General features: G+C 51.1%; 1 long non-coding RNA gene across 1 annotated transcript in view; it reads left to right on the forward strand.

The window, feature by feature from the left end:
* The window catches only part of LOC311583236, a 50,464-nt gene extending 32,168 nt beyond the window's left edge, over window positions 1-18,296 (forward strand). Inside the window, exons 2-3 of the long non-coding RNA XR_014774425.1 lie at window positions 12,137-12,374; window positions 18,069-18,296. This is a non-coding gene — a long non-coding RNA (uncharacterized lncRNA). The remainder of the gene's footprint in view (window positions 1-12,136; window positions 12,375-18,068) is intronic.
* Window positions 18,297-21,495: the final 3,199 nt, after the last annotated feature.

Consider the following 21,495-nt stretch of genomic DNA (forward strand, 5'->3'; position numbering starts at 1 on the left):
GGTGACTGATCTTTTTTTGAAGGTTTGAAAGAACGTGCTCACAAACACACACACGCCTGCACATCCACTTGCACACCCACCTGCGTGCCCACTTGGGCCTCTTGACTCACAATCTCTACCTGGCCACTTGTTACTGTACTCTACAACTGCCAACTTAGCAGGTTATCTGTTTCTTACTTAACTTACGTTTGTCTAGAAAAGTCATCTCTGTGCTATCTCTGAAGGACACACTACCCAGCGAAAATTTAAGTTGGGGCTGGAGAAGTGACTCAGAGGTTAAGGGTGTTTGCTGCTCTTCCAGAAGACTGGAGTTTGGTTCCCAGGACAAATATCTTTAACTCCAGTTCTGGAGAGGCCCAACACCTTCTTCTGGCCTCCAAGGGCACTCACAGACGTGTGCATAACCCTACACACACACACACACACACACACACACACACAAGTAAAATTAAAGAAAATCTTTTTTAAAATTACACTATCTCAATTTACCAAGTAAATGCAAAACAAGAAAGAAGTAAAGTTTTACAAAAATTGTTATCTGTTCAAGTGAGGCTTCAAGGCTGGGAACTAAAGAGTCACAGGAAGTCACATTTTGTTCACAAAGGACATGATCTTTGGGAAAGATAAAGGGACGAGGGATAAAGGTTGAGCCCCAGGAGTGTAAGGACTGACCAGCAGTCGTGAGATGAAGTCGTGTCACACACTAGGGAATGAACCCAGGGCCTCGCACACACAAGGCAAGTGCTCTGCCACTGTGCCATGGTCCTCAGCTCCCTTCCCAGTTTGTTTTGAGGCAGAGTCTTTTTACTAAGGTGCCAGGGATTATCCTGAGTTCACTCTGCAGCTCAGGAAGACCTGACACTTGTGATCTATCTGCCTCAGCCTCGTGAATAGCCAGAACCTCAGCCCTCGGCCACAAGCTCCAGTGTGACAGGAAACTATAAAACAAGCAATATATTTCTGAATAGACCAAGTGTTGAAGCATAAACAGCAAGTGGAAGGTTGCTTGCCTTCCTCAGCCTGTGACCCAGTACCGTCCATTTAACGTTACTCAGACACACTGGCATGGCTGCCTCCCTGCCTCTCTGACTGACACCCAACTACAGTGAATAAGGATCTTGGTTCCCAGCATGCATTGCTGCCAGGAAACTTTCTCCCCAGCCTGGTCCTTTCTTACCACCAGTCACCAGACACCATCTTTCTCCAAAATAACATCTAGCCAATCCCCTGAGACTTCTAATCTTTAAACATCAGAAAAAGAGATAAGAGAGTAGGTGGAAAGTGTTGACAGAAAAGCTAAGCCTGCTCTTAGAGTGCTAGAAACATAATTTTTGCCTGGGGTAGCCTTTAGGTCTGTGAGCCAGAGAGGGCCAGGAAGGAGAAGGAAACACAACAGGTAAGCGTCCTGCCCAGCAGCACTTCAGGAGGTCACCTGGCTCCACCTCAGAGAATGAGAGGCTCTCTTCCAACCCAAACCTCTTACTTTTGTCTGTTTGTAACAAGGCCTGGCTGTGCTGCCCAAGCTCCAAGCTGCCAATCCTCCTGCTGCAGCCCCTGGGTGCTGGGCGTCAGGTGCTGGGCCCACAGAAGACTCCATTCTCTTTCTTTCTACTAAGATGTCCTCCTGGGATGCTGGTGCATCCTAGGGGTGAGCAAAAATGAACTGGGGGGGGTGGCTCGGTCCTTCCTCCCCTCTGGCCTCCACACGCAGATGTCCAGCAGCACCCCCACCCCAGGTAACTGTGGCTCCTGGAATCTCTTAATGAGAAAAACTTCGCTGCTCCCAGGTATCCCAGATGTATTGATGTCTCTAAGCTCACTCCCAGACTTCCAGACCCTACGTTCCTGTAATTTTACCTCCTAGCCTAGAACTAAACTCTAGGAGATATTTTTTGAGAGAAATACACGTCGTTGTGCACCAGTGGCTTTTGTGTCTCTGTAACTAGACGCCTGGCAGAGGCAAGGGAGGGACTGTTTGGGTTCAGTGTTTAGATGCTACGGTCCATCATGGCTGGGGAAGGCAGAGCAGGTCAGGCAACCCGCATGCAGGGACTCGTCACATGCAAAGGAGAGCTTCCCTTAGGAACAGGGCTGGGCGCCTCCAAAGCACACGCTCTCCACAGCCTTCCGGAACAGAGCCACCAGCTGGTGGAGACTGAGCCCTGGAACAGGAGGGCAGCTCACAGTCAAAGCGTACTGTGGACGTCTGTGTGTGTCTTCGTTTCTCCTAGGATGGCTGTGGACCCACTTCCTTTGCAGAACGTTCCTGAGGCCCAGAACTTTCTGTATCTGTATGCCTAGATCCCCTGCTCCTGTTGCTCCTGTGAACCAGTTTCTGGCCTCCTGCCTCCCTCAGATCCCCCCCACCCCCACTCATGGATCAGTGGGCACTAACAAGTCACAGAAACTGTGACAACCCAGATGCCATGGACTCCAGTCCCCTCTCCTCCTACCATACGCAACACATCCCAGGAATTTCTGTGGGCCCTGAGGGATGTCGCTTAGGGCTCACACACAGCCCTCCACTGTTCTTCCCCCCTGCCCTGCCCCTGGCGAGCCCATCCAGGCCCCCAAGCCCTTCGCAAAATGTAAACAATGGTCCCCTCCTCCACTCTGTGTAGCTCTGTCACTCACGGTCCAAACTGCTCCCCGGTGTCTCTCATGAGTCAGCCCTCCCCTCCGAGCCAGGGAAGTCCCGACAACTGCTTTATTAGATGACATTGTCACCGCGTGGGCATCATAGAGTGATCTTATGCAAGCTCAGAAGACTGTGACGCTCGCTGGGCCTCTCCACTGCGATGCCCACCTCGGCTACTTGCATCTTCTGCTGTGCGTTGTAATGATGCTCCCTGAAGCTGCATGGAGCTGGACGGCTAAGTCTGCATCCTAAGACCTGGGTGGCATTTGTACTGCATGGCTAGTTACAAACATCTTTAAAGAAGAAAGACAAGGACCAGCCAACTTCAGGTTAAACAGTGGCTTGGGACTCTCCTTCCTAAGAGACAGCAGTTGGGGTTTGCCACCGTGTTATCTTTTTAGATGCGAAATGCACGCACATGGTGACTTAAGAATACTGGTTTGCTATCCCAAATTTAAAAAAAAAGATTCCTAGAGCCTGTGATGGCCCATCATCCAGGCTACTAAGGAGACTTGGGCAGAAAGATTGCAAGTTCAAGGCCTGGCTAGGCTGCAGCGTGAGTTCAAGGGCAGCTTTAACATCTTAGCAACATCCATTGAGGTTTTTTGTTTGGTTGGTTTGGTTTTTAATAAAACTGTGTTTGGCCGGGCAGTGGTGGCGCTCGCCTTTAATCCCAGCACTTGGGAGGCAGAGCCAGGCGGATCACAGTGAGTTCGAGGCCAGCCTGGTCTACAAAGCGAGTCGAAGATATCACCAGTAACCGGGCAGAGCGAGAACATGGATCTGTAAAAAGTTTGCATCTGGGAGGTGGTGCCCTCACATGCAGAGCACTGAAGTGTGCCTGTTTCTGCACTTTGGTTTTGTACACCCAGTTGTGGTAGCAAGGTAACGACAGAGAGTTTAGCAAGCCTGTGACAAACACAAGTCAAGCTGATAAAGCTACAATTAAAACCAGGCGAGAGTCGGCGGTTTCAGCTGCTTGATAAGAGGATGTTCTGGAGCCTGAGTAAGTTACAGAGGAGGGCACGCTCTGACTCCACCAGTCAGTCTCGGGGACTCTAATTGACACTTGGGCTGCAGGAGCCTGGGGCATCTGGGGGATTCTGAAAGACTGGGTCAGCTGAGGGTCAAGGTCATATTGCAAGGAGAAAACAAACAAACAAATGGGGGAAAAACCGGAAGACCTGCTGCTTCCTAGCAGTTAAGGAAAGAAGGACCCAACAGCCCAGCAAGCTGCAGAACCCCCACAACAAAGCCACCAAAGCCGTTATGCAGATAGTCAGATGCGGGAAGTGAAGCCACTGGTTTACCATTTTCATGCCTCAAAACCAGATGCCTTGGCCGGAGACCAGTACACTCTCTCCCTAGGTGGCTCAGCCTGGGCAGGAAAGGCTGATACCACCCTATCAAAGGTTCTCAGACCCTTTAAGTGAGGCCTCCAGAGGTCGGGGACAACCATGATTACAGATCTCCATGGTCTCCCTGAGTGAGAAGCACACTGGCCTCACACCAACAGTCTGTTTGCACTACCCAGCACAAGTTACAAAGTATCTCAGGAGCCATAAAACAATATTCATTTGCAAGTGTATGCCATATTGTTGACAATGCTGCTGCTCAGGGAAATGGTTTTCTTCTCCTTAGATCCTAGCCTGATCTCTTCGCTAAGGTTGGGAATGTGGGCATTATCATAGCCGGTTAAAAGCAAGGAGGCTCTCCTCACAGGTAATTCCACCGTTAAGAAGTGGATCTACCAGTAAGATGTGCATACCGAGGGCCTGAAGGTGAGGCCCCATTGGTGCAGTGCTCCATTAGCAGGCACCTAATGCAGGCCTCAGTGCCCAGCTTTGTACTCAGGAGGTGGAGGCAGGAGGATCAGGAGTTCAAGGTCGTTTTGGCTGTATAACGAGTTTAAAGGCAGAGGTCAACCTTAGACAAGGCCCTGCCCCCCCCCCCAAACAACAACAACAACAACAAAAACCACCCCAAAGCATTGAGAACCACCAGAATGGCCAAAGGCACCATGGGAAAGGAACTTTGTGCCACAGGGATGTTTCACACATCGTCCAAGAGGTGGCTGTTTTGAGCCTTCTTCATACCAGACATTGAGATCTAGAGAGATGGGTTGCACTGGTGACCTCCTGGTCCTCCTGTCCTTCCTGTGAGCTTAACATCCGAATGCTCAGCTGTTAAAATGGAATTGCCTGTCCTGTAAGACTGCCCAGGGGCCCGTGCAAGGTATGGAGCCCAGCGTTGGTCACTCTCCTGAAACACAGGGCAGTTGGGTCCTGGTGACCAGTGTGGGCAGCACAGCCAGTGACATGCAGGATGGCCCTGAGTTCCAGGGGCCTTGCATGGAGCCCCCTTGCCTGAAAGGGTAGAGAGGGGACGGACTTGGGGAGAGGTTAGACGGGAAGCGGGCTTCGCCTGAGTGAGGGACGGCTGAGTGTACACAGCAGGTCATGAGCACAAGCTGCCAAGCAGCTTACTAAGCGTGAGGGTTAGGGCTGGGAAGATGCTGAGATACACAGAGGGCGTCTGCACACTCACGGCTCTGTTGGGTCATAGACTTGAAGTGTCCACTAGCAAAACTGATGCAGACAGCGGAGTGGAGAGGGACTGAGGGAGGAGAAGCAAGGAGATGGTAGCCATATTACACACATGCGCACACACACAAAAACCCACACGCGCACTCACACACACACATTTCACTAAAGCAAGAAAACTCTCAATTTGTGTCACTCCTAAGGTAAGCTACAATCTATTCTTAATCAGTTCACTGCATCATGAAGTTTCCAGGAATGAAACTTGGTAAAAGGCAAAGACTCACTCACTGTGTGTGTGATGATAGTTAAATCTGTATTCAACAAGTACAAAAGAACAGCTGCATGGGGAGCGGGGCATGGGGATGGGTGGGGGCGGGGCGAGGTGGGGGCGGGGCATGGGGATGGGTGGGGGGCGGGGCGGGGCATGGGCGGGGCGGGGCATGGGGATGGGTGGGGGCGGGGCATGAGAGGGTGGGGCATGGGGATGGGTGGGGTGGGGGCGGGGCGAGGTGGGGGCGGGGCGAGGTGGGGGCGGGGCATGGGGATGGGTGGGGTGGGGGCGGGGCGAGGTGGGGGCGGGGCATGGGGATGGGTGGGGGGCGGGGCGGGGCATGGTGCGTAGGGGTAAGTGAGAGGAAAAAGAAAGCTGTTTGACTCAGACATATCAGAAAACCCAACTGAAATTTAATTCTCATAATCTATTTTGAAATGTGTGGCTAGGCTACGAATTTAGGAAAAGTGAAATTCAGAGTCGAAATTATGAACTGAGTCATATATTCAGAAAGCAAACGGATCAATTCTATTTGGGGTCTTGTAGTCCATTTTTTCCCATGAACAAAATCTTGCAAACAGAGGAAGATCAGCTTCTTAGTTTGTAAAAGGGCCTTAAAAATTGCCATTTATTCATTCTGTATTGGCAAGCCACTGAGCTTGAGCAATGTTTTTCATGGTCATACAGGTAAAAAAAAAATATGAAGCAATTTTGAAAATAGAAAGGTAAAGTAGGTTTAGTTACAGGTTAAAAGATTAATAAATAATTTGTGAAGATTCTGAAGAGACTTTCTGGTCAGTAAAGCTTTGCTCCAATTTTGTCAAATTTAACTCTTATAATATAAGGCCTTATACTCCATTCATTAGACATAGCTTAGGTGTCAACAGCTGGACGCTGATCAGTGACCAGGAGCTTCAGTGAAAATACATAGTTTTTAATTCAAGGAAAAACCAACACATGACATTTACCAGTGTGTGCGATCACGTAACAAATTTTGAGACACGGCTATATTAAGCCTATTATCTCACTGCATATCAGCTCATAAATGGAGTAAATAAATGTTTCTGATATGATAGCCAATTGGGAAAAAGAAAATAGGAAGAAGTCTCCCTGACAACCCGCCCATGTGTGTGTGTGTGTGTGTGCATGCGCGTGCGCGAGTTTGTGTGTGCTTGTGCGTGTGTCTGTCTGTCTGTATGTCTGTGTGTCTCTGTGTGTGTATGTCTGTGTCTGTGTGTATGTCTGTGTGTGTGTATGTGTCTGTGTGTATGTCTGTGTCTGTGTGTATCTGTGTGTGTGTGTCTAGTCTTCAATGCTGTAGCACAATGCCTGAGACTGGCTCAGTTATAAAGGACAGAAGTTACTTATCACAGTTCTAGAGGCCAGAGAATCCAGGATCAAGGTGCAGGTAGGTTTGGTTATTTACGGATGGCTGCTCTCTGCTTCTATGATACTCAGGAGATAGAAGGAGGAGGATGGAGTGTCTTGGGTCACCCTCAGCTAAATAGCTGGTATGAGGCCAGTTACAGGATCCCTATGCTCGCTGGCCAGCCAGCCTAGCCAAATCAGTGATCTCCAGGTTCAGTGAAAGACCTTGTCTCAAAGAACCAAACAAGCTGCACTAGAGAGATGGCTCCCAGGTTAGAGCACTGGCTGCTCTGTCAGAGCACAGGGGTTCAGTCCCCAGCACCCACCTGGCAGCACATGGCTGTCTGTGACTCCAGCCCCAGGGGATTTGACACCCCTGCATAGACACACATGCAGGCAAAACACCAATGCACGTGAAATAAAAATAAATAAAACCATTAAATTTTTTAACATATATTTTTAAAACCCAAACAAACGCAGACTGCCAACATGCAGATATGGAGAATGTATTGCCTTGGTAACTCAGGACTATGTGCGTTTCCAGGTAGACACGTGTTAACAACTCATCCTGAGTCCCTGTCACATGAAAAGAAGTTACATGGGAGATGTGACGGTCATCCTCAACTGCCAACTGGACACAACATAGAATCACCTGGGGAAGAGATTCTCCGCGAGGTGTCCGCACTGGCCTGTGGCAGGCGTGTCTGTGGGGATTGTCTTAGTTAAGTTAATAACATGGGGAAACCCAGGCCACGGTGGGTTCCAAACTATGTAACAGTAAATAACTCAAGCTGAGCGCAAGGGAGCGAGCGAGCATGCGGGCATTGCGTTCTCTCTGCTCTTCACTGCAGGCATGACGTGACCAGAGCTCGGCCTAGATGTCACCAGTTCCTGCCTGACCTCTCTGCTACCCTGGACTGTAACCCCAAATAGTCTGCTGAAATAAACCCCGTCCTCACTACACTACTTAGTTGGGGTGTTACCACAGAAACAGAACGGAAGCTACAACAGGCCGGGCTCCAGTCAGCGAGGGCCGCTGTGACCAACGCAGCAGTCTGCTTTGATCAGACAATGGAACTTTATTTCTCACAGTTCCGCAGGCTGGCGGTCTCTAGCTCAGGTGTCACAAACAATGTCTCCCACTGTCTCCCACTCCCCTTTTTCTCCGTGAGCCTGTGACATGCACAGTCGCCTGAGCTCTGTTCTCTTGGAAGAACGCAGCTCTGAAGACTGGGCAGACAGTTCAATAGGTAAGGCACTTGCCGCACGAGCACATGCTCTGTCACCATCACCCACATAAAAAATTGCAGGTGGCAGCATGCGCTGTGATCCCAGCATGGGGACGAAGTGGCCAGAGCATCCTTGGGGCTCTCTGGCCAGCCAGCCTAGCTGGAATCAGTGAGTTCAGTGAGAGGCACTGTCTCAAAAAAAAAAAAAGGTGAAAAGAGATCTAGGAAGACATACGATGCCAGCTCTGGCCCCCACACACATGTACACATACACACGTGCACATGCGCGCGCACAAGAACCCTGTAGGATGAGCACTGCTTAACTAGATGACCTTTGTTAACCTCAATGCCCTAGTAAGGTCTGTGTTTACAAATATGATCTCATTCTGAGGCGTCTTGGGGTTAGGACTTCAACAAATGAGTTGGACGTTTTCAGCAGCAGATGGTCTTCAGGAGAAGCCAAGGTTACTGTGAGTGTCCTCCTGCAGGGAGCTACAAGTGTCACCTGCAAGTGGGACTCTCCCTGACCTAGACCCAACACCTTTCCCACCTGTGTGGATGTGCCTCTGCTGGCTTAGAGGTGTGTGGGGATGTGTGGGTGTGTGGGTGTATGTGCACACTCACAAGTGTGTATTCCCGAGTAAGCACACGGAGGCCAGAGGTCGTCACTGCACATCTTCCTCTACCATCTTGTTTGTTGGGTGCTCAAACAGGAGCAGTCTGGCCTTGGCTGGCCCTCCTCTTCAGCCCCTCCCCTATGTGTTGGGGTTACAGGTGTGCACAGCTGTGTCTGGCTCTAACTCGGGTCCTTGTGCTTGCACAACATTTTATCATCTGAGTTCTTGCCCCCGTCCATGGAGACAGTTTTATTTTTTAGGGAAGGGAAGTGGGACTTTCCCCTGCCCCACCCCACCCCGCCCAGCCCCGCCCCTGTCACCTACAGGGTGAGAGGACGCTGTGCCAGGTAGTGGTGAGTCAGCCATGGGTCCTCCTGGCTTCTATATGGTGCGTGGCTGTCATGGCGGCTTCGTGCTGTGATTGGCTTCAGAAAGTAGAAATTACTGTAAATAAGGTGGTATTTAGATGTTTTTTAATTTTGTGAAGCTCATTATGTCATGGTCAAATGAAAACCTTGGCATTTGGGCAGGAAGCCTGTGGCTGGTGGGGTGGGTGGATGCTAGGTCTGGCTGCTGACCTGAGGGAAAGTCACTTGGAGGTCCCCAGCCAGAGACAAAGAAAGGTTCTCAGGCCTTGATGGCCAGCTCTTCCCTGAAGCTCTCTGCCTCCCACTTCCTCTGCTGCAGACAGGGCACAGAGAACAGCCCTGGGGACAAGTGATGGTGAGTGTGCAGTGTGTCTGTGTGTGCCTGTAAAGTGTGTATGTATGCCTGTAGAGTATGTGTGCGCCTGTAGAGTGTGTGTGTGCCTATAGAGTGTGTGCATGCCTATAGAGTGTGTGTGTCTGTAGAGTGTGTGTGTGCCTGTACAGTGTGTGTGTCTGTAGAGTGTATGTGTGCCTGTAGAGTGTGTGTGTGTCTGTAGAGTGTGTGTGTGCCTATAGAGTGTGTGCATGCCTGTAGGGTGTGTGTGTGTGTGTGTGTGCCTGTAGAGTATGTGTGTGTCTGTAGAGTGTGTGTGTGTCTGTAGAGTGTGTGTGTGTCTGTAGAGTGTGTGTGTATGCCTGGAGAGTGTGTGTGTGTGCCTGGAGAGAGTGTGTGTGCCTGGAGAGTGTGTGTGTGTGTGTGTGTGTGTGTGTGTGTGCATGTGTGCCTGTAGAGTATGTATGCGCCTGTAAAGTGTGTGTGTGCCTGCAAAGTGCGTGTGTGTGCCTGTATAGTGTGTGTGTATGTCTAGAGAGTGTGTGTATATGTGTGTGCATGTGTGCCTGGAGAGTGTGTGTGTGTGTGTATGAGTGTGTGTGTGTGTATGAGTGTGTGTGTGTGTGCGCACACATGCCTGGAGAGTTGTGTGTATGTGTGTGCCTGTAGAGTTCTGTGAGTGTGCATGTGTGTGCGTGTGTGTGCATGTGGTGTGTGCATGTGCACGTGCATGTGGAGGTCAGAGGACAAACTTGGATGGTATTCTTCAGACACCTTAGCACATTAGATATTTCGGGGTTTTTTGAGGCAGGGTTTCTCTCTGGTTTAGAGCTTGCCAAGTAGGTAAGGCTGGCTGGCCAGGGACCCTCAAGAGCCTGCCTATCTCTACTTTCCCAGGGCTGGGATCACACATTTGCGCCACCATGGTTGGGTTTTAGTTCTGGTTTTAATGCGGGCTCTAAGGATCAAACTTGGGTCCCTGTGCTTGAGCAGCAAGCGCTGTATTCACCGAGCCATCTGCCCAGCACAGGCAATGGTCAGTGGGACACACTGCCCTTCCTCAGAGGCTTTCAGTAGGAGAAGTCAAAAGAAACCTGTGACGTCATGAAGGCTTCACTGAGCTGCTGGACCGAGGTCCCAAAGTTCTGTGCCAGGCTTGAAGAGCCACGAGCGTTCCTGGAGGTGGGGCTTTGTGTCTGGCCCCAAAACCAACCCAGAAAAGCTTTGAAGTCCTTTAGACGTCATCTACACTCAAGTCCAAAGAGCTGCGAGCATTGTATGTAATCTCTGCAATAAATAAAATCCCACCCCGGTCGCATGATCATTCTAAAACTGTAAAGTACAGAACGGAACATAGACAAACAGGCATGCCGGTCAGGAAACAGCACTTCCATCCGCCCGACCAACCGTAGCTCAGATTCCACAGCAAGGCATCCTCTGCTGTGTGATGATGGCACCAACCTCCTGGAGGCACCAGGAGGGATGCGTGCACGTGGGCTGGGAACAGTGCAGCATGTGGGACAAAGGAGGCCTGTCCAGTGTCCAGTGAACAAAGATTCCTTTGGAATGTTCACTGAGTGGTTAAGGGAGGGAAGGAGGGAAGGAGAGATGAAAGAGAGACAGAGAGATAGAGAGACAGACAGAGAGACAGAGAGACAGACAGGGAGATATGATATATTTCTCCTTGTTCATGCCATCACGCTTGGGAAATGTACATGTGTTTCTTGAAGTGCTACTGAACACTTTACAATACCAAAACATGCTCTTTCCCTGTGTGGCCAGGTCTTACTCCATGGACCACGAGTCTTCCTCCTCCCTCTTCCTCCTCCTCCTCCTCCTCCTCCTCCTCCTCTAAGGAGAATGTCTCTTCTTTCCCTCTGTCTGAAGCTCTATGGCCTGGGAAACTGCAGAAAGCTCTGCACAATCTGGCTCAGTCTCATCTTTGTCAGTTAACCAGCAATAGCCCAGGCCTTGAAAGAGACTGATTGTCAGAAACCTTCCCTCTGCCTAGCACTGGCCCAAGGAATTCTGGTCCTTGTTTGCTGATGGGGCCCTCAGAGGGCCCCGTGGACTGACAGCCTAACAGAACTGGTGAGATGCAGGTTCAGGTGAGGACTCAGGTTCAGATCCCAGCATCCATGTCAGGTGGCTTACATCTACCTGTAACTCCAGCTGCAGGAAACCAGATGTCCCTTTCTGGTCTCTGGTGGCACCTGTAAACATCTAGCATAAACACAGATGTATAAGTGACAGTGCAATCTTTTTTTGTTTGACCAGTTGGTTTTCTGAGACAGGGTTTCTCTGTGTAGCCCTGGCTGTCCTGGACTGGCTTCATAGACCAGGCTGGCCTCGAACTCACAGAGATCCACCTGCCTCTGCCTCCTGAGTGCTGGGATTACAGGTGCCGGTTTAAATCTTTTTTTAAAATAGCAACAACGTAAGAGATAGAAGACACCCGGCATCAACCTCTGACCTCCACTGGTGTACACATGGCTCTCCCTGCCTCCACCCTGTGCTTCAGAGTCAGGCTTCCCGCCTCGGCCATCCTCAACAATGGCAGTAGCCTGTGAGCACTTCTCCCACACCCTTACTCCAGTTCAGACTTGGCTCCAAGTCAGTATCTCTCCAAGGGCGTGCCGTGGCCCCATGCAACCTTCTTTAACCCACACTTGGGGTGCTCTGGTTTGCTTCTGCTGCTTTATTGAAACACCCTGACAAACACCAACTTAGAGGAGGAAAAGGTTTAGTTCATCTTATGTTTTTTTCAGGTCACAGTTTACCATTGACAGAAGTCAGGGTGAGAGCTCAAGGCAGGAACCTGGAGGCAGGAACCATGGAGCAGGAACCTGGAGGCATAGTCACTTGCCAGCGTGGAGATGGTCAGTCTGGACCATTAAGCCGCTGATCCGTTTCCTTCACAAGATGCATGTGGAGGAAGGGAGAGCCCCAAATAAAAGCCGGAAGTTCCATCACCCAGCCCTGCTCTGATGTCACACCAGGATACAGGTAGGCAGCCCAGAGGCCCATCTGCTGCTCACTGAAAGACTAGGGAACGTCCCCGTGGGAAACAGCCTGTACCCTGCAACAGCTTCCTGGTCCACAGAACGAGCCCAGGGTGGCTGTAGGAAAACAGTGGGGTTTGCTGGACCTCCAGACAAACTGCTGATACCCACAAGAAAATTGAGGTTATTTTCCTTTTTTTTTTTTTTTCCTTTCTGAGACAAGGTCTCTCTGTGTAGCCTTGGGTGTCCTGGACTCACTTTGTAGACCAGGCTGACCTCGAACTCATAGGATCCACCTGCCTCTGCCTCCCGAGTGCTGGGATTAAAAGCGTGCGCCACCACACCCAGCTGTTTTCCTTCTTGTGGATGAACCCCAATGGCCTGTTCTGAGTGCTGTCCAAGGTAGAGCACAACTTGGAATTCAGAACCACGCACATTCTTGTTCAGATCTGTCTCCAATTAGTTAATCAGACACTATCTGAGGTCACCAGACTGTACCTTTTGCTGGCTTAGAAAGATGTGGAAAATTCCTCCCTGAAGGGAAGACGTCAACATCAATGGCTTTCGTTACATTTTGTGTTTTGTTTCCCCTGGCTTTAGTGTTGTAGACATCTCAGAGTGACTTCCCATAGTCCTGTTTGTGCTTCCTGGGGCTCCGGCTCCACCCAGGAAGTAAAAATCTACAGTAGGCTGGGCAGTGGTGGCACATGCCTTTAATCCCAGCACTTGGGAGGTAGAAGCAGGTGGGTCTTTGAGTTTGAGGCCAGCCTGGTCTACAGAGTAAGCTACACAGAGAAACCCTGTCTTGAGAGAAAGAAAGAAGAATGAAAGAAAGAAAGATAGAAGGAAAGAAAGAAAGACAGAAGGAAAGAAAGATGGAAAGAAAGAAAGGAAGGAAGGAAGAAAGAAAGACGGAAGGAAGGAAGGAAGAAGGAAGGAAAGAAGGGTCTGGAGTAGACTTTCCTGAGACCTCTGCGAAGACATGAACAAACTTGGATTCACTCCAGAGACCTAAGAAGCTGTTCTACTCTGGTCTAGCCTGGTGAAGCAGTGAACTTAGGGATGTGATAGCCACTTCTCAATAGAGCCAGCTCCCAGCTCGGAGGGCAGCTCATGCCTTGTACACACTGGAGCTCGCTGCACAGCTAGCAGGCAGTTCCACGCAAGAATCTCCTGTAACTAGCACTGTTGACAGCATATGTAGCCCGCAGGCGGGGCCTCCAGAGTCATCCTTTTCCTTGGAATTCTTGTGACTCACGTGGGCTTCACCAGCCTTCTCTCCTCCAGGAATGCTTCTGAGGAAAGGCCATCCCTCTTCTCTCTTCGGGAGACTGAGGCAACCTCAGGAGCTACTTCTTGGTTCTCTTCCTTGTTTGAGACCCGATGTCGTCATCAGTGGTGTTTGGAAGCCTGAAGACAGGAGTGGGTGGCTGAGGCCCCTCCCAGCCCCTGCACAGCTTTGCAGACTGGGATGTAAGGGTGTGAGCTTTAGGAGGACTTCCGGGTCTCTGGGCTTGTGATAGCCCATTGTATGCAGATCTGGGTGGCTCCTCAGCCTGCACCAGGCACCAGCTCCACTTTCGGCTGATACAGAAGTGGGTCAGTGCCTCTGCCCAGCTAGGAGGAGCTCACCATTACTCATGAAGGTTCTGCAATGCTTCAACGCCAGCCCCAACCTCCCATCTCCCACATGCATACCAAGCCTCCCTGGTCTCTCGGGAAAGCTGCAAACTGAGGGGACTGAAAGGACAGACAAACACAGACTTGTAGAACCAGATGCTGGGCGTGGTGCCTCTGGCCGGCTCTCCCCCTGCCTGCCACTACCAGCCACCAGTTTTTAACCTTCTTAAAATGTCACCACCCTGGGAGCAGAGCAACCACTGAATGCCTGATCTGGGACAAGGTGAGGGGTAGGGGCTGGAAAGTGAGGGGATAGGGGTGAGAAATCAAAACAAAGGCACCCTAGGACCTCCAGGCACCGGAGACCCCCTAACCTAGGGATAGAGCCTCTCTCCTCGTCACCCTATTCTTCTGGTTCCCCAAGACCTGCAGTGCTGCGCTTAGCTGCTTGGGAGGGACAAAGTGTTTCTGCCTAAGGTTGATCTACTTGACTGTTAACTTTTAAGTGTAAACTGTCCCTCAGAGGCTCATGTGTGTGAACACATGGCTCCCAGATGGGATGCTTTGGGAAAGAAGGGAAACTTTTAAGAAGTGGGGCTCGGAGGGTCTTAGCCAGGTCCTCCTTCGATCAAGGAGCTAAGGTGTGCCTTCCACCTCCCAGCCTGAGGGTCAGTCATACAGGGAGCTCTCCCACAGCCTCTCGCCACTGTGACCTCCCCCATACTGTCCCTACGGTGAAGGACTGACAACTCTCTCACTTCAAGTTGCTCTTGTCCAGCATTTTGTTACTGCAACAAGAAAAGTAACCAGAGTCACCCTATTCCTTCGAATTCTTGTGACTCACGTGGGCTTCACCAGCCTTCTCTCCTCCAGGAATACAGGCCCATCCTTCCAAGCGGCTGCAGCGCAGAGAGTAGGGGTGTGGTTGCGCCAAGGGTTCAATGCTGACTGCGCAGAGAGCGGGGCGGTCAGAGGTGACACATGCAGCCCAGCCGTCGAGATGGCAAAGCGCCCGAGTGCTCTTGTGTCTATTTCCCACGGGGGTGGGGTGGGGGGAGGGGTTAATCTCCCTCATCTCCCTCACTACCCCTCTATGTACCTTCTGAGCTGTGGGTGGGCTGCCTGGGGACAGAGGTCACAGACCCCAGCTCTGTGCCTCAGAGCATCCCTGTGACCCTGTTAACCGGGGTGCAGCTGCAGACAAACTTTTTCTCAATTCCCAGAAAGACACAGAACTGCCCCCAGCTTCCTCCTGAAATCCTGGTGGTCCCAAGGGAAGCCCCTCTTGAAGGAGTGTGCTGGTGGCCTCCCGATGGCCTCCCGGAAGTCTGCCCACTGTCCAGTAGGGTGCAGAGGGCTACAGAGCCATGCAGAGCCCGTGGGTTCTACCCAGAGACAGACACCTGGAAAGTGACGTTGGCCGATCACCCTGTTTGACTTGGCCTTTGTCAGAAGGCAGGAGCCTGAGGCACTAAAGTGAAGCAAGCGCTTCCCTGGGGTGAATTCCTGCCCAGTGCTGGTATCTGGTTTCTCAGCCAAGTATGGGTGGCTCTGACTCTGACGCCACTGACTCCCAGTCCTGGCTGCACACTGCACACTGGTTGTCTCTGTTTGCCTGGATACTGACCCTTGGTCCTGGTTGCATGCCGCACACCGGCTCTCTAGGGTCATCCAGATATTGATTCTCAATCCTGGTCACATTCTAAACATCAGTTGTTTTCGTTTGCCAGTTCTACCTGCATGCCGCACACTGCACACTGGCCATCTGTTTGCCAGGAACTGGTCCCTGATTCTGGTTTTCTGTTCTTGCTTGGAACCCGTCCTTGAACCAGGTTCTCTCCAAGTGTGCCCAGTCCGTCCTCCCAGAGAAAAGCTACAAACTCTGGGGCTTGGAAGTTGCAGGCCTTACCTGCAAGGGCCCACGACTCTATTTTCAAAAGAGCTCATCTCTCTTGGAGTCACACTGGGGCCTTGTTGGGCTTTCCTCTGGCCTAATTTTACTAAACCGGGCAGATGTTTCTTCAGGTGCTAGAAATAGGCGTGTACTTGAGACTCAGGCGGCTTCGGCCTTGAAGGCCGGGCATGGCGGGATGCTTGAGACCCAGGGTTCAGGATGATAAGGGAACTTTGTCAACCACGGGGACAGCTTTGACCCACTCACATTTCCCAGACCATCAGGCGGTGGAGGGATGGGCACAATTCTCTCAGCACGCAGGCTATAGTTGCTCAGCAGTGCCAACCCCTTCCGTCCCCCCTCGTGGAGTCTGTATCAAGCGGTGTTTGTTTTTCTGTGAGCTAAGAAGCAAGAATGCCTGCTCCTGTGTTTATATCCACCTGGGGTCTCAGATCCTGGCGAGGATCACATGCCTTCTGGGTTTGCGGGGGACCCAGCCTATCTAAGCTCCTACCCCACCTGCAGGGGAGTGACAGACATACCCTTGTGCCTCTTGCCTGAAGAGCGAAAGGTGGAAAGTGACCCATGTGGCACTCTGTGTGTGGAGGAGGACTCCACTTGTGACCTGGACAGCTTCTTGAGAGGTGTAGAGAGCTGCTATGACAGAAGGTTCCGGAGGGCAGGGGAGATGGCTTGTCCCTGCTCCCAGCACTTCCCTGGGACTGGGACTAAGGCTGCCGGCTTCTGACATCTCTCTGCCCAAGAAAGAAGGGATGGGAGGTTAACAGACCGCAGGTGCGCATCAGTATGTGAGTGGAACTGCAGGGCCCCCAGGTGTAGCTGGGGCCAAAGCCTGGGTCCCGGCAGCCTTAAAAAGTTAGATGGGGCTACACACACACACACACACACACACACACACACACACACACACACACACGGTTAAAGAAACAAGTAGTAATGAAAACAGAGATCACCACAAAGAACAAAGCAGTCTGGTGAGCCTCCGAGTCCATCTGCAGTATCCTGACATGAGGTTCGGGGTTAAATAGGAAGCTAAGGAGATCTGGTTAGGTGCAGCCCTGCCCATCACTGACCCACCACCACTGGGTTCCAGTCTCCTGCTAGGTGGTCAGACCCGTGGTGAGAGCTGGGTGAAATCCCTTCCTGGGGACTCTTGCCCACACCTGGCTTCAGCCTTTTCCTTCTGATAGCCTGAGACTCCCAGAGAAATTCCAATCTCTTGGAGTCCTCAGTGGTCTGACAGCCAAAGAACAGGGCGTAAGTGTCTCCTTCTAAAAACCATTATGAGGGAAGTCCTGGGGAGATGGAGGAGACCTCAGAGCACACTGGTCAAAGGACGAACAGGTGCCAGGTGGTCTCAGAACTGATGTCATGAGATGGCACAATGCACCTGACCCAGCCGACAGCAGGTATAGGGTGATGAGTTGCAAGTGCCCAAAGGGAAAAGGGACATGGGACCACCAAAATCACTCTGGAGGTGACCAGACACCCTCTCAACACACACTGCTGTGAACCATAAGGACAGGACTCATCCAACTGTGTCTCTCTGTTCATCAAGGCAGCCATCCAGCTAGGTTCTGCATCAGGAATTCCACCGAGGACAAAAAAGCAAGTCCTGGGTGAAGAAAGGGCTCGTGCAGACGGCAGGCAGAGGGAGGGAGATCCGGAGGCGAGGGATGCCAGCCATGTTTTGGTTTTATGGGGACATGGCGAAAGTCTTTCTCAAAGGAGGTGATCACAGAGGGTGAAAAGGAGAGAAACCACAGGGAATTTTCCTTCTATGACCAAAAAATCTAAAAGGGAGGGGGGGGTAAAAGTTCCCCCAAACTAAACAAAATTAGATTGAGAAATTCCACACAGTACCTAAGGGACCGGGTGGCTTGTGGCGCTCCCCACTGGCGCCAGCCTCAAGCCTCACAGCTGCCTGGGAAAGGGACACCAAGCTGATGTTCAAGACGCAGAAAGCCATGCTTCTCTTCTTCAAAACCTTTGTTGCTGAAAGTCAGCAGCAGCTTCTGTGAGCCTCAGTGGGAACAGCCCGTGGTGACTGCGCCCCCAGCCCAACACACACATCAACCTGTCCACACACTTCTCTGTTCCCTGCACCCCTTTGGCAGGGCAGGTGCATAGCCCCAATCCCTGTGGTCTTTTCTTTCCTTTAAGGGCCTCGGGGTGATGGCAGCCAGCAGGATCCTCAAGGTGATTTCCCCCGTGACACCCTGGGCTGAGTACCACCCGACATTAAAGAAACAAAGGAACCTCTAATTACAAGATGAAACCCTGCCTTCAAAGAGTGACAGAAGACCAGACTCTGCAGGAAAAGCTGCTGCTGGGGCCTGGGTGGTCTTGCTGGCTGGTGCTTGCTGTGCAGCGATTTGATTAAATGAAAGACATGCATTTGGGGACTTTTTTTTAAAAAGCAAGAAACATAGGCGTCATTCAACCTTCTTCGGCAAATTATAGGGGTTTTAGGTGAACGAGAAGTCTTTACCCCACCGCACACACTTCTCCTGTTAGACAACATGCATCTACATCTGATGGTAAAAGTTATCCCGTGCCTTAAAAAATAATAATTAAAAAAAAATCCCTCACAACTGCTCAGCTGCAGGGTGTGGGGTCAAGTTGTATTTACATAAAATTGTTACTTCCCCCATCTGATCTTCGTTAACTTCTGGATCTAAGTCTACTTGAGTCTTGTGCCTACAGACCCTTTAATTAGCGTGGTATCTTAAATTGCTCTTCAATTGAGGCAGCCGTGGCTGGTTTCTTATCGGTGGAGGGTGAGGTCTTAGGCCACCTGCAAGGCCCTCGTGGCTGAGATTTTATCTGAGTACAACCCTGTGTCCCTGCTGGGACCAAGCCTGGAAGGCCACTCTAGTCATCTCTATGTCAGTGCCCACCTCAGCAGGAGGCTGGGAGGGCTCCCATCCCTATGCGGGTCCTGCCAGGTTCCCAGCTGCTGTAGAGTACGGGTAAAGGAGGAAGGGTGTTAGGGTGTCTGGGTGCCAGGGCCTGCAGAGTCACTAACAACAGAATCTGTGGTACAGAGCCTTCAGCCAGCTCTGTCTAGGCCAACCCACTGAAAACAAGGTCCTTTGAGGTAGAATGCTGGTTGCCCCAGAGGCAGGAAAACTGAGTTCAAAGCTAGTGGAGACAACTTAGAAAGGCCCAGGAAGGTGCTGTCGGGAGGTAAAGGGGCCTTACAGGTCACTGGTGATCTGTTGTTGAAGAGGACAAGACCTAGAACCATCTAGGAGACAAACCTCTGCCCTTTTCTGTGAGGGAAAGAGGGAATTACTAACCCACGCAGCACCATCCCAGGACCAGTGAGTAAAAACTGCCCTGAGAGCTAGCATTCATCTCTCTGCCACTGTGCCACCATACCACCATGCCACTGTGCCACTGTGCCACCATGCCACTGTGATATCATACCACCATGCCAGTGTGCCACTGTGCCACCACACCACCATGCCACTGTGACACCATGCCACTGTACCACCACACCACTGTGCCACTGTGACACCATACCACCATGTCACTGTACCACCATGCCAGTGTGCCACTGTGCCACCACACCACCATGCCACTGTGACACCATGCCACTGTACCACCACACCACTGTGCCACTGTGACACCATACCACCATGTCACTGTACCACCATGCCAGTGTGCCACTGTGCCACCATGCCACTGTGATATCATACCACCATGCCACTGTGCCACTGTGCCCCCATGCCACTGTGATATCATACCACCATGCCAGTGTGCCACTGTGCCACCACACCACCATGCCACTGTGCCACCATGCCACTGTACCACCACGCCACTGTGCCACTGTGACACCATACCACCATGTCACTGTACCACCACGTCTTCTCTCCATGTGAGATCAAGCCAGAACACACTTTTCCTTCCTCAAATTCTTTGTTCAAACATTTTGTCATGGCAACAAGAGAAGTAAGGAATATACGCACTGTGCCCTGCTGCCTCACGCTCCTGCCACCATGCCACAGTGCCACCATGCCACAGTGCCACCATACCACAGTGCCACCATACCATCATGCCACCATGCCACAGTGCCACCATACCATCATGCCATCATACCACTGTGCCACCATACCACAGTGCCACCATGCCACAGTGCCACCATGCCACAGTGCCATCATACCACTGTGCCACCATGCCACAGTGCCATCATACCACTGTGCCACCATACCACAGTGCCATCATACCACAGTGCCACCATGCCACAGTGCCGCCATGCCACAGTGCCACCATACCACAGTGCCGCCATGCCACAGTGCCACCATACCACAGTGCCACCATGCCACAGTGCCACCATGCCACAGTGCCACCATACCACCATGCCACCATGCCACTGTGCCTCGACACCACATGCCACTGTACCACCTCGTCTTCTCTCCATGTGGGATCAAGCCTGAACACACTTTTCCTTCCTCAAATTGCTTTGTTCAGACATTTTGTCACAGCAACAAGAGAAGTAAGGAATACCCGCAGTAAAACCCTTTTCTCTTTGTAAGTTGATCCTCTCAGTTATTTCCTCCTAGCAATGGAAAGCTGATTTGACACTACAGTTTTCACTTCACCACACATTGCCAAGAGAAGCGTGACAGGAAGTCCACACTCCACACGTGAGCTAAAGAGTGTCACAGGTCCTGTTTGTACAGAACTTGCCACAGAGCTGGGGGTAAACACTGCTTGATTTCCACTGGTAAAAGTTTAACACAAGATAAGCTTCATGACTGCAACATGTACCTTACAGTTGCTGTCTGCCGGATAGCTAACATAAACAGGGGTGAGATGGGGAGGAGGCTGTCTCAGATCCCAGGCACCAGCTGCACCCTGCTTAGCTTCCCAGCGTCTGCCTGTCCCAGAGTTCTACAGTAAGCAGGACAGTTGTGATCTGGGAGGGTGGCACAGCGAGGGTGCTGGTGGCTGAGGAATCTCAACCTCCTGACTTTCCATCTTCAGTCCCATGCCTTCTGGGAAGCCTGTCGGACCTGGCAACCATTCCGATGTCAGGGTGACCAATAGAGTCCTGGACAGAAATAGCCAGTCATGGAAAATGAGCCCTGTAACCCAAGCGGGGACAAAGGGTGGTGTCGCCAGCAGGGACGGCGCCTTGAGATCCACCTCAGAGGTGATTTCTCTGGGATCCGAGATTCCGTTTTGTGAGCATGAAATGCGCTGGAGGACCTAAATGTGTCCTCTCATGCCAGCTCAAGCCAATCAACCAATAAAAACTCCAAGGCACTAAAACTATCTACTACCTGCCTGGCTCTCTAAGTATTCATCTGTTTGTCTGTCTATCTATCTAGTCATCTGTCTATTCATCTATATGTATGTCTATCTATATATCTATTGATCTATTCATTTATTTATCAGCTACTCATTTATCTGTCTACTCATCTATATGCCTATCTATCTGTCATGTATCTATCTATCGTCTTCCTATCCATTCACCTGTCTGCCTGTCTACCAACTCTGAATATAAGTATTTGATCACTCACTTCTGCCAAGAATGGGTGAAGACTTCGATGATATCTTACATATTATTATTTACATGAGA

Source organism: Acomys minous (assembly GCF_964271855.1).
Source record: "Acomys minous genome assembly, chromosome: 14".
NCBI lineage: Eukaryota > Metazoa > Chordata > Mammalia > Rodentia > Muridae > Acomys > Acomys minous.